The sequence below is a fragment of the Mustela nivalis genome, assembly GCF_964662115.1.
Source record: "Mustela nivalis genome assembly, chromosome: 2".
Classification (NCBI taxonomy): domain Eukaryota; kingdom Metazoa; phylum Chordata; class Mammalia; order Carnivora; family Mustelidae; genus Mustela; species Mustela nivalis.
The window spans coordinates 86,134,515-86,148,489 of record NC_139021.1 but is presented as its reverse complement, the minus strand read 5'-3'; the positions used below and the strand labels follow the sequence as shown (position 1 = coordinate 86,148,489).

The 13,975-nt window shown below is 37.5% G+C and overlaps 1 long non-coding RNA gene across 1 annotated transcript in view; it reads left to right on the top strand.

Annotated features, from left to right (window-relative positions):
• Positions 1–13,975, top strand: part of LOC309859438 — a 208,947-nt gene that overhangs the window by 147,597 nt on the left and 47,375 nt on the right. The gene's annotated exons all lie outside the window — the stretch shown is intronic.

The window sequence follows — 13,975 nt, the reverse complement described above, 5'->3', positions numbered from 1 at the left end:
CATTTTACTATTATTATTTTACTTAATCTTCATCATGAAGCAGCAAGGCGATATTATTTGTACTTCTTGTGTGAGAAATGGAACTTAAAGGTAAGGAAGTGGGTCAGAGAACTACTGTGCTAGAACTGAACTCTGACTTAATTCTCAGGTTAATATTCCATACTCTCTACCAATGAAATGTATGAGTAACATTTGACTTTAATTCTAGGTGAGAAGAAAGAACTAGTTGGTAAAATGAGAGTGGAATGTTGGAAGGTAGTTTGTTAAAGTATATCTGTTTCTACAAAACAAATGACCCCAAAACTTCACAGCTCAAAATCATAACCATTTTTGTACTCATGATTCTGTAACTGGGGATTCATGCAAGGCTCAGCAGGTGGCTCATCCACTTCCATGTGATATCTTCAGGGACTGGAATGCTTAAGATGTTCTTTCCACTCATGTCTAGTTTCTCAGGTGAGATGGCATCAAGGGCTGGCTGGGACCACCAGACTGGAGCAGTGTCTCTGAGGTCATAGGACCTCTTTTTTGGCTGTGTTTCTCAGTTTCCTTCTATGTAGCTTCTGGGTCTTTGTCACTCTCTATCTCTCTTGCTCTTGGTCTTGCCCTCACTCTTATTCCCTGTGGCCTGTTCACCTGGTGTCCAACCAAGTTTCTGCATATGGTTTCTCCAGCCGGCTGGCTAGACTTCTTGCATGGAAGCTCAGAGATCCCCCAAGTGGAAAAGTAAAAGCTTCCAGAATTTATGAGTAGTCACAAAATGAACACAATATCTTTCAATCATATTCTTTTTATTAAATAAAGTCATAGGCCCAGCCTGTATTCAAGGGGAAGTCTGCATACTGGGAAATGTGGTTAAATGGAGATAGCAGTTCAAAAGACTACCACAGGCCACTTCCTGACCTCCAGTGATTCATGTTTCCACCATATTTATTATACACTTATCCCCTAGAATGCCTTCCAAATGTCTCATTCTATTATGATGTAGGGCTCATGCTTGAGGTTCCAGATCTCTTTCTCTCAATTAGGTCCACATGCAGATGAGGCTCCTTGGGAGTGGACCTTCTCAATGTGAAGACCTGTGAACTCAAGATCCAAATTTTCTGTTTTTCACTCATGAACACATTTCAGCAAGACAGTGATAGGAAAAACTGGATACCTTTAATCAGAAAGGGGGAAAATAAGAGGCCCACAGCAGTCACTGATCCATAGCAATTCTGATATATGACAGGTGCAGACTGCTAGTTCTTTGACTAGGTTCTAGTTCTTACCTGGGAGTGCTTCTCCATGGACCTTGGCTCCCCACTCCGAGTCATATGCCTTTTCTATGAGAAATGGCCTTCACTTACAGGAAGATGGTTTTCACACCTCATGTGTTGGAGGTCCCCAAGATTACCCTCAGTTTTGGTGATTCATTAAAAAGACTCACAGAGATTGGATGTTTTTTTTATACTTATGTCTATGGCTCATTACGTGAAAGGATACAGATTAAAATCAGCAAAGGGAAAAGGCACATGGTGGGGTGATGTCCAGGGGAAAGCAGTCACAAGCTTTCAGGTATCTTCTTCCATTGAACTGACTCAATGCCTTTAATTATCCCAGTGATAATGTGTGACAATATAAGTAAAACATTGCCAACCAGTAAAACTCACCTGAGACTTGTTGCTCAGGGTTTTGTTGGTGTCAGTCATACAGGCACACAACATCTCAATTACTCAGACTCCAGACTGTCAGAGAAAAGCAGGCATTCACCATAAATCATATCATCAGCATAAACTTTCTGATCAGACTGGTACAGCATGGCCCAAAGTCTCAGGCATAGAGAATTCTTCTTATATCAGAGAGAATATTCCAGGGGTTCATAACTCATTACCCAGGAAGGAGTCAAGGTCCAGTTCTGAAATGATGCCTTTCTTGGGATTGTGCAGTGTTTGAGAAACCCAGATCTCCTAACCTTTTTCTCCTAACCTTTTCCTAACCTGCCCTGGGCTCTCCTTTCATCAGGCCAATCATGTTTTTATGAACAACTGCCTGTAGTATAACATTTATATAACAGATACATGAATATGCTTAACATTTGGAGAAGCCAAGGTGGGACAAAGATATATTTAAGGAAATAACTAATCCATCCTTTAAAGGCATTACATAAAATTTTAATTTTTTTGTGTACTGATTTGATTATTTGCTTTCCCCCTTAACCTATTATTTGTACCTTGTGATAAACTTGTACAGAACTATTTAACATAGAAATCGGCTGATGGCTTGGTAAACCCAGTATTTCCACAGGCAAGTAATTTTCCATTGACATTACATCTTAAGGGGTTTTTAACTTGATCTTGCAACACATTTGATCATTAGTATCAGTATTGTCACATCACTTATTTACATAAAGTACTTGAATTTTATCAATAATGCCAGTGTTACGCTATACTGCAATGTGATCATGGCACAATTCAATTTTATTACAGAGGACACTGGAAAGAATTACAGAGGTATTTGTCATGCCTTCCCAACAGAATAATCCCTTACCCATATACCAGAAATTACAGTAGACAGAAATGATTACATTTGGCTATGATTTGGTTATTTTTGGATTCCAAGTCAATTGGGGGAAAAAGTCAGTATTTTTCTCTTAGTTCGGAGGCTTGTACTGAGATTGGCTTCCATTGTGTGGTGTTATATAGTAAGGTTCACATCCCTTTTACAGGAAAGACGCAGGTGGTGTTCAGAGTATTTTCTTTTCTTTTCTTTTTTAAAAATTTAGTTGACAGAGAGATCAAAAGTAGGCAGAGAGGCAGGCAGAGAGAGAGGGGGAAGCAGGCTCCCTGATGAGCAGAGAGCCCAATGCTGGGCTCAATCCCAGGACACTGAGATCATGACCTGAGCCGAAGGCAGAGGCTTTAACCCACTGAGCCACCCAGGCGCCCCCAGAATTTTTTTTCTTTTCTTTTTACTTTCTTTTCTTTTCTTCTCTTCTCTTTTCTTTTTTAAAAGATTTTATTTATTTATTTATCAGAGAAAGAGAGAGAGAGAGAGTACAAGCAGGGGGAGCAGGAGGTAGAGGGAGAAGCAGGCTCCCCACTGAGCAAGGAGCCTGATGTGGGCCTCCATCCTAGGACCCTGGGATTATGACCTGAGCCGAAGGCAGTTGCTTAACAGACTGAGCCACGCAGACATCCCCAGAATATTTTCTAATTCTGCTCACTGTACTATAAGATATGTCTTATTTTGATCTATTCTTGGGGTGAAGATGGTCAAACAGTGTATCAAGGTAAATTGCAAGTGCCCTCAGAGAATTTAGATAATTTTAAAAGTCTGTAAGTTTTTCATAGATGTGTCCCTTGGACCTCAACAGCTAGGATGGAGGACCATTGTCCCATGGTTACTTCAGACTCTATCTGTGTTAAAATAGTCAAGAGACCCTGTTGGGCCAGGAACAAGCCTTTCCACCTGGCTTTATTCAGCACTGTCTGTTGAGTCTGCCTGACTACTTCACTAAAACCTCATTATCTTTCCAGATTGACTCACATCCATTGGTCTCTTCCTAGGAGAGAATACTCTTTAATCTGCTTATTCTAGTTAATGAATATTTTTCTTCTGAGAGCTTCTCCTCATTAAATAGAATTCAATTTGTCCTGGGACACCTAGACCAGCACCCGTGTCCCTCTAAAACCCTTTCCATCTTGTGGGCCAGTGTTGCTTAATCACCATGCCTGCTGTGGTCACCGTATTCTAATCACATGAGTGCACAACACTTGTTGTGTCCCCCAAAATATTAGGTCCCCCATACTAGGATCAGGTGAATGTTTGGTCACACCTAGATGTAATTTAGTCTGAGTATGTTATAAAACTACCCCACAAACTTCCTTATCTCAAGGGGAGACCATTTCCTAGGGAATTTTAGAGCCACCATGTGATGCTTACTGCTTAAGTCTCATCATCCTTTGTATTCTGTCTCATAGTTTTCCATACACAAAAACAAAGCTGGTATGTATTTGTTTGTGCACAGCACATTTTAACATGTCAGGCATGCAGTCTCTATGCTTTATCCACTAAAACCAGGAACTTTTCTAAGCATCTGGTCATCAAGGTTTATAGTTATATAGATCCATCTGCCAAGAACTGTACATTATGTGGTCCAATGGTTATATGTGGAGTAGTTCCCAGAAATTCTTTGCCAGATGATATCTTTGGTAATAGATGTAATCTGAAAAATAAGGGTCAAAAGATATTGACATATTACGAGAGTCCCATTCATCATTATTTAAAAATTGGTCTAGTTTATTGTCATACTGATGGCCAAAATGTCTCAAAGCAATCCCTCTCATGTTTGCATGCTTCTATATAACCTTGTCAGGTTCAAAAGCAGGTGTGGTCTTGGCAGTATATAGCTTCACCCTTTCAGACATCTCTTATAATTGAACGAAGAGATTATCATCCCTTCCTCTGAAGCCTTCTTGAGGCAGCAGAGTAATATTGGATTTCTATGTTTCATAGTTCATTTACACATTACTTTACCCTTAGCTACTTTTTCTCCTTTTCTCCATTTGTCATTGATTTTTTACCCAACTTTTTTCAATTCTGGAAGGAACATAGGTTCCACCACTGCGCTGGTTCTGATTGCCAGCAGCAATGTTTGTCTAGCGAGTACCTCCCAATTAGTCTCTTTCTACTGACATGGGATAAGGTTAGGTGTAGACTAGTGGACTATCTTGATCATTAGGTAATACAGCTGTATACACTGTCAACCCTAATTTTGACAGTAAGAATAAAGGCACAATTCACTACATAAAGCCCTTAGGAATTCTGGCATAAATGTTTAAAACTAAAACTCTTGCTTAAGGATCATTTCTGTTTCTAGTACCACTGTTGTAGCTCTGGTCCTGGAGCAGTTGAGGTGACGTGGGGGAAAATTGTATAATCGTGCAAACATACCATACCTTCTTTCCTAGATGTATACAGAAATGCATCAACAAAACAGGCTCCTCCATTCTGCAGTATTCAAAACCAAAGAGACTGTCCCTAAGTTGGTTACTCTTACAATCCATTTTAGTAAAAGTTCTTCAGAAAGCTGACAATATCAGTAGTTTCTTGGTTTTGCCTCCCCTCAGTACCAAGACTACCTTCATAGTGATCAGAGGTCCTGGAGGTTCTACCTGTTTATTCAGCATAATTGTCTCTTCAGTAGTGGCTCTGAAATTAAAAGCTACAGCTCAAACCATTTAAAATCTGAAATGGGCACAGGACCAGGTTCTGCCCCAACAAAACCCTTTACTTTCATTTCAGCAATTACAGATAAAGATAACTAAGATTGAATATTTAATTTGTATCTCATTATTTTGCATTTCCTTCCATATTCAATGACTCAGTTCTTCAGATGTCAGGTCTACGTTCCTAAGTTCCACTGATAATTTTTAACTCCCATAAATGATTGCAGTACAGCAGTTGTCTTATTCCACAAGTGACTTGGTAGCCATTCAGGCATCAGAGTTTTGTCATCCGCCATCCTAGCATCTTGCCTTTTCCCAAACAATTTTTTTTATCATATTTTAAGTGAGTCAGTTCATTCTAGAAAATCCCACCTCTGATGCTCACTGTATCAAAGGTCCCCAAGACCACCCTTGCTTAATGACTCACTGGAAGGACTCACAAAACTCAGGAACCATTGCACTCATAGTTATGGATTATAACAGTAAACTGATACATACTAAAATCAGTAAAGGGGCACTATTCAAGAGAAACCAGATACAAGCTTCCAATGTCCTCTCCCAGAAGTCAATGGACAGACTTAATTCTCCCAGAAGTGATGTGTAACGATATACATGAAGTGTTGACCACCAGTGAAGCTCACCTGAGCCTTAACCTCCAGTGTTTTTATTGAGATCAGTTATGTAGGCATATAGTGCTACTCAGACTCCAACATCAACCACAAAACATCAGGTATACAAAACCAGTTCTACGTAGAATATTCCAGGGCTCAGAGCTCATATTCCAGGAGCCATCCAAGGTCCACTTGTGAACACAGGTATTTCCTGGGAATATGAAGTGTTTGAGAAACTCAGGCCAGTTAAGTTAACCCTTGCCCACACAACCTGTTTTCTTAGGAAGCTAGAGGCCTAGAAGCCTCTTTTCATTTTGAATTGCTTCTGGTCTTTTTAGTGCAATATATTATAATTCCTTTGAAAAATGATCAAATTTGTAATGTATCAAATTATAAATCTATCCCATTGAATAAAAGCCGCCTCCATAAATCCCTTCAAGAAATATATTTCTCTGCTTTGAGGTGAAAGTCAGGGTGGTGTGGGATAAACTAAAATTCTTAGAAGCTCTACTGTTTACCTGAGCAGTCTATGAGATACAGTCTTAAGATACTTAGAAACGAAGCTTTTTTGTTAATCTGACAGAGTTTATGAGGTTTTGCCTTAAAAATTTCTGAAGTCTCAGCAAAGTGTCTTACAGGGTTTTGTTCCTGGGGTTACTCTCTTACTGGTGGCACTTTGGATTTGATCTTTGCTTTGGGGAAATTGATAATGTTGAGAGTCTTTCACTAAAAAAAGTTGAGGATGAGCAACAGTTTTATTTTAGAACCCAGAAAGTCCTGGTCTTCATATATTCCTCTAAATTTCACTTGAAAATGAAACAATTCCTTCTTTAGCTCATTTTATTTTTTCCATATTTTATTATAAGCAACTAATAGAAGACAATTGAATTTTGGCATGGAAATCTCCTTAGCCACATCTTTAATTTTATTAAGAATATTTTTTTTGTTGTCCATTTACTGAAAGCAAGAGTTTTGCTTGCTGTTCTGACACAAATCAGAGCTCATTTCCTCACTGACCTTCCAGCCTTCGGTGTCTTGTGAGGCATCTTGAAGCTTTTCTCATTGTGTGGTCTTGAATCCAATGAGGCATGGCTTAATTTTTTCCACCTTGATCTATGAGTTTCTGATGAGGACGTGTTGAAGTCTCCTACCATGATGATAGTTTAGACCGTTTCCCATAAGATTCCATTGGATTTTGAGAATATCTATATTTGTATTTATCTCAGGGTCATTTTGTGCATATAATTTCATGATTTTATTATATCTATACGCCTAATTGTCCATTTTCATTACTACGTACCATCTCACATCATCTGTCTTCATACTTTTCCTGGCTGGTATTAAAATCTCGATACTATCATTTGACATCTTTTTCCAATTCTTTATTTTCAACATTTCTGTTTTTATGCCTTATGCATATATTATGTAAGTGTCAAGTTGTTAGACTAAAAAAACAATTCCAATAATAATAATTTCTGATGGATTTGGGCATATTTCTAAGATTTTAAAAAAATGTCTGCTTCTCATTTCTGAGGACATGGTGTTTGGTAGGAGACTTTAAAGATGAAAAGCATTCATGCTTGAGACAGAAACTTTGTAAGCAAAAAAACCAAAAACAAAACCAAAAACAAAAAACCCAAAAAACAAAACACAGAAAAACCCCACAAAGAACAAGTACAAAAACATGGAACCAGGGAAGAAAAAACTTGACATATTTGAGGTCAAGAGAGGAGATCAGTGGGGCTGAAATCTTGTGTAAGAATTCTCTGGGGAGGAAGATAGGAGCCAGGTGGGGAATGGTCTTGTAGTCAGGTTGAGTATTGAAAGAATCTGTGTCCCAAGAAGGGAGCTCTCCATTACGTAATGTTCCCAGGTTCTTTCCATCCCCAGGGGATCAGAGCATTTACTGAATCGTGATACTGGGAAAAGAAGCTGAGCCTTTCCCTTCTGAGCTCTCTCTTTGGTGGGGGAATACACTTGTATGCAGAAGGCATGTTTCAGGTCTGTGCTCTGTCATGTGATGAGCTCTGCCTGCTGTTGTTATTGAGCTCATGATCATCTGGAAGTGCCACTGTCTAATCCAGGGCTGAGTTGTCTGCAGTCTTAGTTGGCCAATATTCAGGTGATTCTCTAAAGAATGTTATCAAAAGCAAAGACATGCTTTGTCCTCTATATGCCTGTCTCCTGGGTCTATTAGGATGTAAAGTTATTATTTAATCAGCCCATGAAAAACTGACATTAATAGCTTAGTATTTTTTAAAAGTACAGTGAGAAGATTTTGAAGGGTTTCAAGGCAGGGATGAAGCTGATTTATGTTCTATAAAGATCATTTTGTCTACTGAGAGCAGAATGGAATGTAAAGGTAAAAAATAGAAGTGTGTTAGTAATCCAGCAAAGTAATCCAACAAAGAAAAGTGAGAAAAAAAAAAAAAAACCCTTGAGATTTGTTTAGGTTGAGTGTGGGGAATGAATGATAAGGTGGAATTTATTGTAGCTCTTGGTTTTTAGGTTTAGTAGTTGGGTCAAAGGTGCTACTAGGTACTGAAGTGGGAAAGTCTGGGAGGATACTATCTTTAGGGGTTTGGAGCTTCTTGAGTCTGGAACACCCATTAGACAATCAAGTATAGATATCAGGTATGCAGTTGAATTAGATGAAGAAGCTTAAGGTTACATTAAGCCAAAAGGCATAAAATTGGGAGTCATCAGTGAAAGGTGGTATTAAACGACTTGGGATTCTTCATAAAATGTAACAAATATTTGATAACCACAATTATGTGGTGGGTGGGTGTGATGCTGTAACTATACAAGGTAGGGGAGAGAGCCAGTGGGAGTGCGGTTATCACAATTACCATCTGCAGAAATAGTTGCTTTATGAACTTACACACTCTCTTCACAGTGGGGATAATCAGAAAGGTATTATGGTATAAAGCTTGAAAAACAATATCAGGAATGTTATGTTTAATCATGGGGATGAACCATCATCTCTGAGTGTAAAATTACTAACTTTACTCTTTTATAATTTATTGTTTGAGTATAATTTTATGAATGTTATTAATTTCATAGAACAATATTTCAGGAAACAGAAAAATGCATATATCAATACCTAAACTCAGATCAAATTATTTTGATACTGTTTAGCTAAAAATAATAGTTCAAAGTATGTTGGGGGGGAATCTAAGATCTAAGGGAGCCAAAACATATGTAAAATTCTATGGAAAATAAGTAATTTTTTTATATTAGGAAAATATTTGGATTCACTTGTGAGAATCACTAAAGAAAAATCCGAAGTCTTTGCCATTATGAAACTGAATTTTTTTAATTGTAAAATATTAGCAACTTGATAATAATGTAAAAGGATGAAACATTTTTTTAATGATCCAAAGTGGACTAAAACCATCACAACTACTGCCAAGAAAATATCTACAAACAGATTGTCCTCCTATTATTAGATTGGCGTTAATAATTATCCGGGCTCCAAATGGTAGTTTGGAGAATTGCTGAAAGAATACTTTCAGACCAATTCTTCCATTTGAGACAATTTTGGGACTAAGAAATATGTGGAATTGAATTAAAACACTGGTAAAGCAACCTATTTTCTCTTCTCTGTTGCAAATAAGTTTATCTAGCATTCTGCTTGAATTTCTTAGGTGGAGGAGAGGGAAGAAAAGGAAGTGACTTTTATTTAGGCCAGGGGTACAGGAGACCCTAATCAGTGGGTAAGGGTTGCAGGAGTTAGGAGACTGAATCTGACCTCAAGGAGCTCAAGCAACTACTTTACACAGAAGCAGTTCCCCAGACAGATACAATTGCTCTTCCTGGATGATGTCACTGAAGCTGAGCAAGAGGGACAGGATGTTACCCATAGTCACCTTTGATGGTGGTGGTGGGGTTCCTGCCCACCACAGCTGGAGGGAACACGGGATCAGAAGCCATAGAAACCGAATGTTTGAGAGAAGTTTTATAGCAACAAGCATTTGTTATTCATTGATTCATTCATTTAACAAATACAGTGTACTGCCAAACTAGCCATACTAGGCATATGGTAGGAAACGGAACTCTAATTGTGGGAAGAACAGATGTGTCCTTCTCTTAAGAGTTTACAATCTAAAGGGAGATAATAATTATGAAGGTAAAATGCAGCATGGAAAACATTGTGACAAGAAATGCTATGGATGTCTACACTTCACTCTTTCACATTTACTCCAGCAATAGCCCACTCAAAATTACTGGGGTCCTCTCAATCTCTTTTGTTTAACATGAATGTTGATTATCAAGAGCTTATAGCCTACCTTGACCTAATCAATAGGCCAGTAAATGTGTGATTGGTGAGTTGTTTGGGGGCTATATATGATTCTGCTTCCTCTGGTTCACTCTCCATAATTCCCCAATTTTGTCAGGGAACAAGAGGAATTAAACTTTGTAATTGACTTTATTTGCATGTTTGCTTAAAAAGAGAAGATGTGAAAATAAGTTTTAAACCATATGTAAATTTCAATTATGCATGCCTTTGTTGGCTTCTCTTTGTTTCTGAAGATGTTTATTTGCCTTTCGAATAATTTGTCTCAACATATTATGGAGTAAGTACATTAACAGACCTGATATTTTTTTGAAAATGGAATAAACTTGAAAGTTTAAAAAAAATCTGGGAGATATGAAAATATAACTTAATGGTACTAAAATTCTAAAGTTCATATTAAAAAAAGTAAGTATATTTCAACAGTAATTTCATTAATCAGAGATAACAATTGGTAATATTTTGTTATATTTTTATATTGTTTTAAGCTTACAATTTCTTTTTTTTTTAAAGATTTTATTAATTTATTTGACACAGAGAGAGAGAGCACAAGTGGGCAGAGAAGTAGGCAGAGAGAGGGGGGAGCAGGCTCCCTGTGGAGCAAAGAGTGGGGCTTGATTCCAGGACCCCGAGATCATGACCTGAGCCAAAGGCAGAGGCTTAACCCACTGAGCCACCCAGGTATCCTGCTTACAATTTTTCTTAAGAGTATATGAGGAAAATTTTTTTTCTAGATTAGTGAACATAATTTTTTTAAAATATTTTATTTATTTATTTGACGGAGATCACAAGTAGGCAGAGAAGCAGGCAGAGAGAGAGGAGGAAGCAGGCTCCCCACTGAGCAGAGATTCCCAATCTGGGGCTCAATCCCAGCACCCCAGGATCATGATCTGAGTCGAAGGCAGAGGCTTCAACCCACTGAGCCACCCACGTGCCCCTAATGAACATAATTTTAAATTAACTTTCTAATATTTTTATTTATTTTTTTTAAATTTATTTTTTATATTTTATAAACATATAATGTATTTTTATCCCCAGGGGTACAGGTCTGTGAATTGCCAGGTTTACACACTTCATAGCACTCACCATAGCACATACCCTTCCCAATGTCCATAACCCCCCCCAACCCCCCTCCCCCCAGCAACCCTCTTAAATGAACTTTTAATGGTTGTAGTATTTTATTGTGTGAATGTACCATAAATGACATAATGTACCATAAAATTATGAGGATGATTTTATATTTTCCTTATAAAAAAGCTACAATTAAGATATTTGCACACATCTTTTTAGTTTCCTGCACATATGCACAAAACAGAGAAAATTAATCACTAATGACCTGAAGGAAAGGTTTTCCTATTTTCCTACCAGGCATAAGGTGAGGCATGATAGGATTAGGTTCACCAAGATTTAGTAAAAGTATTGCTCATTATAGACATTGCTTAACAAGGAATCTTTGAGAATAAATGAATCTTTGTTAAATCTTAGTATGATTTGTCAAGAGATGCCCAGGGAAGGAGAATGCTAGTGAGGGGAGGCAGAAACCCTGGGATGGAAGTCCAATAAGAAATTATTAGGGGGGCTAATTGTAATGTTACGGTAACAACCCCCAGAAGTTAAAAGAGAATAGTGGACCTGGAGTCTATTCTGACCCTCTCATAGCTCTAACCATTGTCTTCCTACTTTCTTCATATCTCAGCTCCTGAGGTCTGTGAAGGAAGGACTTTAATAACTTGTTATTTGTTGTTTATTTTTTAAAAAATTCTATTATATTTACAATAGCCAAGATACGGAAACAACCCAAGTATCCATCCACAGATGAATGGAGAAGATGGGTAAAGAAGATAAAGAAGATATAGATATAATGGAATATTATTCAGCCATAAAAAAGAATGAAATCTTTTCAGTTGCAATGACATGGATAGAGCTAAAGAGTATTATGCTAAGCAAAATAAGTCAGAGAAAGACAAATACCATTTTATTTCATTCATATGTAGAATTTAAGAAACAAAACAAATGAATAAGCAAAGAAAAACAGAGACAAACAGAAACAACAAAACAGACTCTTAAACACAGAGAATAAACTGGTGATTGCCAAAGGGGAGGTAGGTTGGGAATGGGTGAAATAGATAAAGGGGATTAAAAGTACACTTACCTAGGTGAGCACTGAGTAATGTGTAGAATTGCTGGGTCATTATATTGTACTCCTGAAACTAGCACAACACTATATGTTAATTATACTCCAATAAAAATGTTATTATATAAGCATCTTTACATTGCCATTAATACAGGTTTTAGTCTGCATACAATAAACCTAGGATAAGGTGGTTTTCCATTCTGAGGTGGAATTGAAAAAACTGACTAAGGAGGGTGAGGAACAGTGAGTTTTTATCACAGGTCCAAAAGACATGAGTATTAAAATTAAGTGAATCCAGACTACCAGGTAGTCAGCATAAGGGTAACAGGATGGGACTGGTGACCAGTCTTAAGCCAGACTCCATCCTACAGGAAAAAACACAGTTTCCTTGTGGGGAGAGTTCTTACTGCCAACCCAACTAACAAGGCAACAAGCACAAAGAGGCAATGACTGTTGTTCACAGATTTGCAGGTGAGAAAAATGCAAGAACATCCTGGCCAAGATAAAAATAGCTTCTCTTATACCTCCAGATTCCCCTTCATCACATCAATGCACCAATAACAACACTGGTAAAAGGTATATTACCAAGTACTCATACCAAGTACCTTCAGAGGTAAGACTCTTTTCTCCTCATGGAAAACAGCCCAGGGCGGTTGGAAACTGTGATTGTTATCTACTATCCTTAATCACATCAAAAGCTGTTAACATCTTTCTCTGAAATATTCATTGTGCATATTGTAAAAGTGAATTTGTAATTCTTGTGGCTTTCTAAATGTTACTAGATCAAATAGAAGGATTTGTTATCATTATGGTTTGCATTTGCCTATTCCTGATGATCAGCGATATTGAATATCTTTTGCATGTTACTGTCCAGTTTTCCCAACACCATTTGTTGAAGAGACTCTTTTTTCCACTACATATTCTTTTCTGCTTTGTTGATGATGGATTGACCATATAGTTGTGTCTCATTTCTGGTTTTCTATTCTGTCCCATTGATCTGTGTGTCTGTTTTTGTGCCAGTACCACACTATTTTGATCACTACAGCTTTTTAACAGAACTTAAAGTCCAGAATTGTGATGCCTCCAGCTTGCTTTTATTTTTCAAGGTTGCTTTGGCTATTCAGGGCTTTTCGTGGTTCCACACAAATTTTAGGATTGCTTGTCCTAGCTCTGTGAAAAACACTGTTGGTATTTTGATAGGGATTGCTTTAAATGTGTAGATGGCTTTGGGCAGTATAGACATTTTACCAATATTTGCTCTTCCAGGCTATAAGCACAAACCATTTTTCTATTTATTTGTGTCATCTTCAATTTCCTTTATCAGTGTTTTAGGGTTTTCATAGTTGGCTTTATTACTAGATATCTTATTGTTTTTGGTGCAATTGTAAATGAGATTGATTCCTTAACTTCTCTTTCTGATGCTTTGTTATTAATGTATGGAAATGCAACAGATTTCTGTATGTTGATTTTGTAACCTGCAACTTTACTGAATTAATTTATCAGTTCTAGCAGTTTTCTTGATATAGTCTTAAAAATGGTGTGCATGAGATGCAGTCTAAATTAGTACTCTTAACTGCTAGGGTAAATGAGGCAGAAGAATGAATTAGTGATCTAGAAGATAAACTGATAGAAAGGAAGGAAGAGGAAGAGGCCTAGAACAAATACATGAAAACAGACTTAGAGAAATCAACAACATCATGAAATGCTCCAATCTCAGAATTATTTG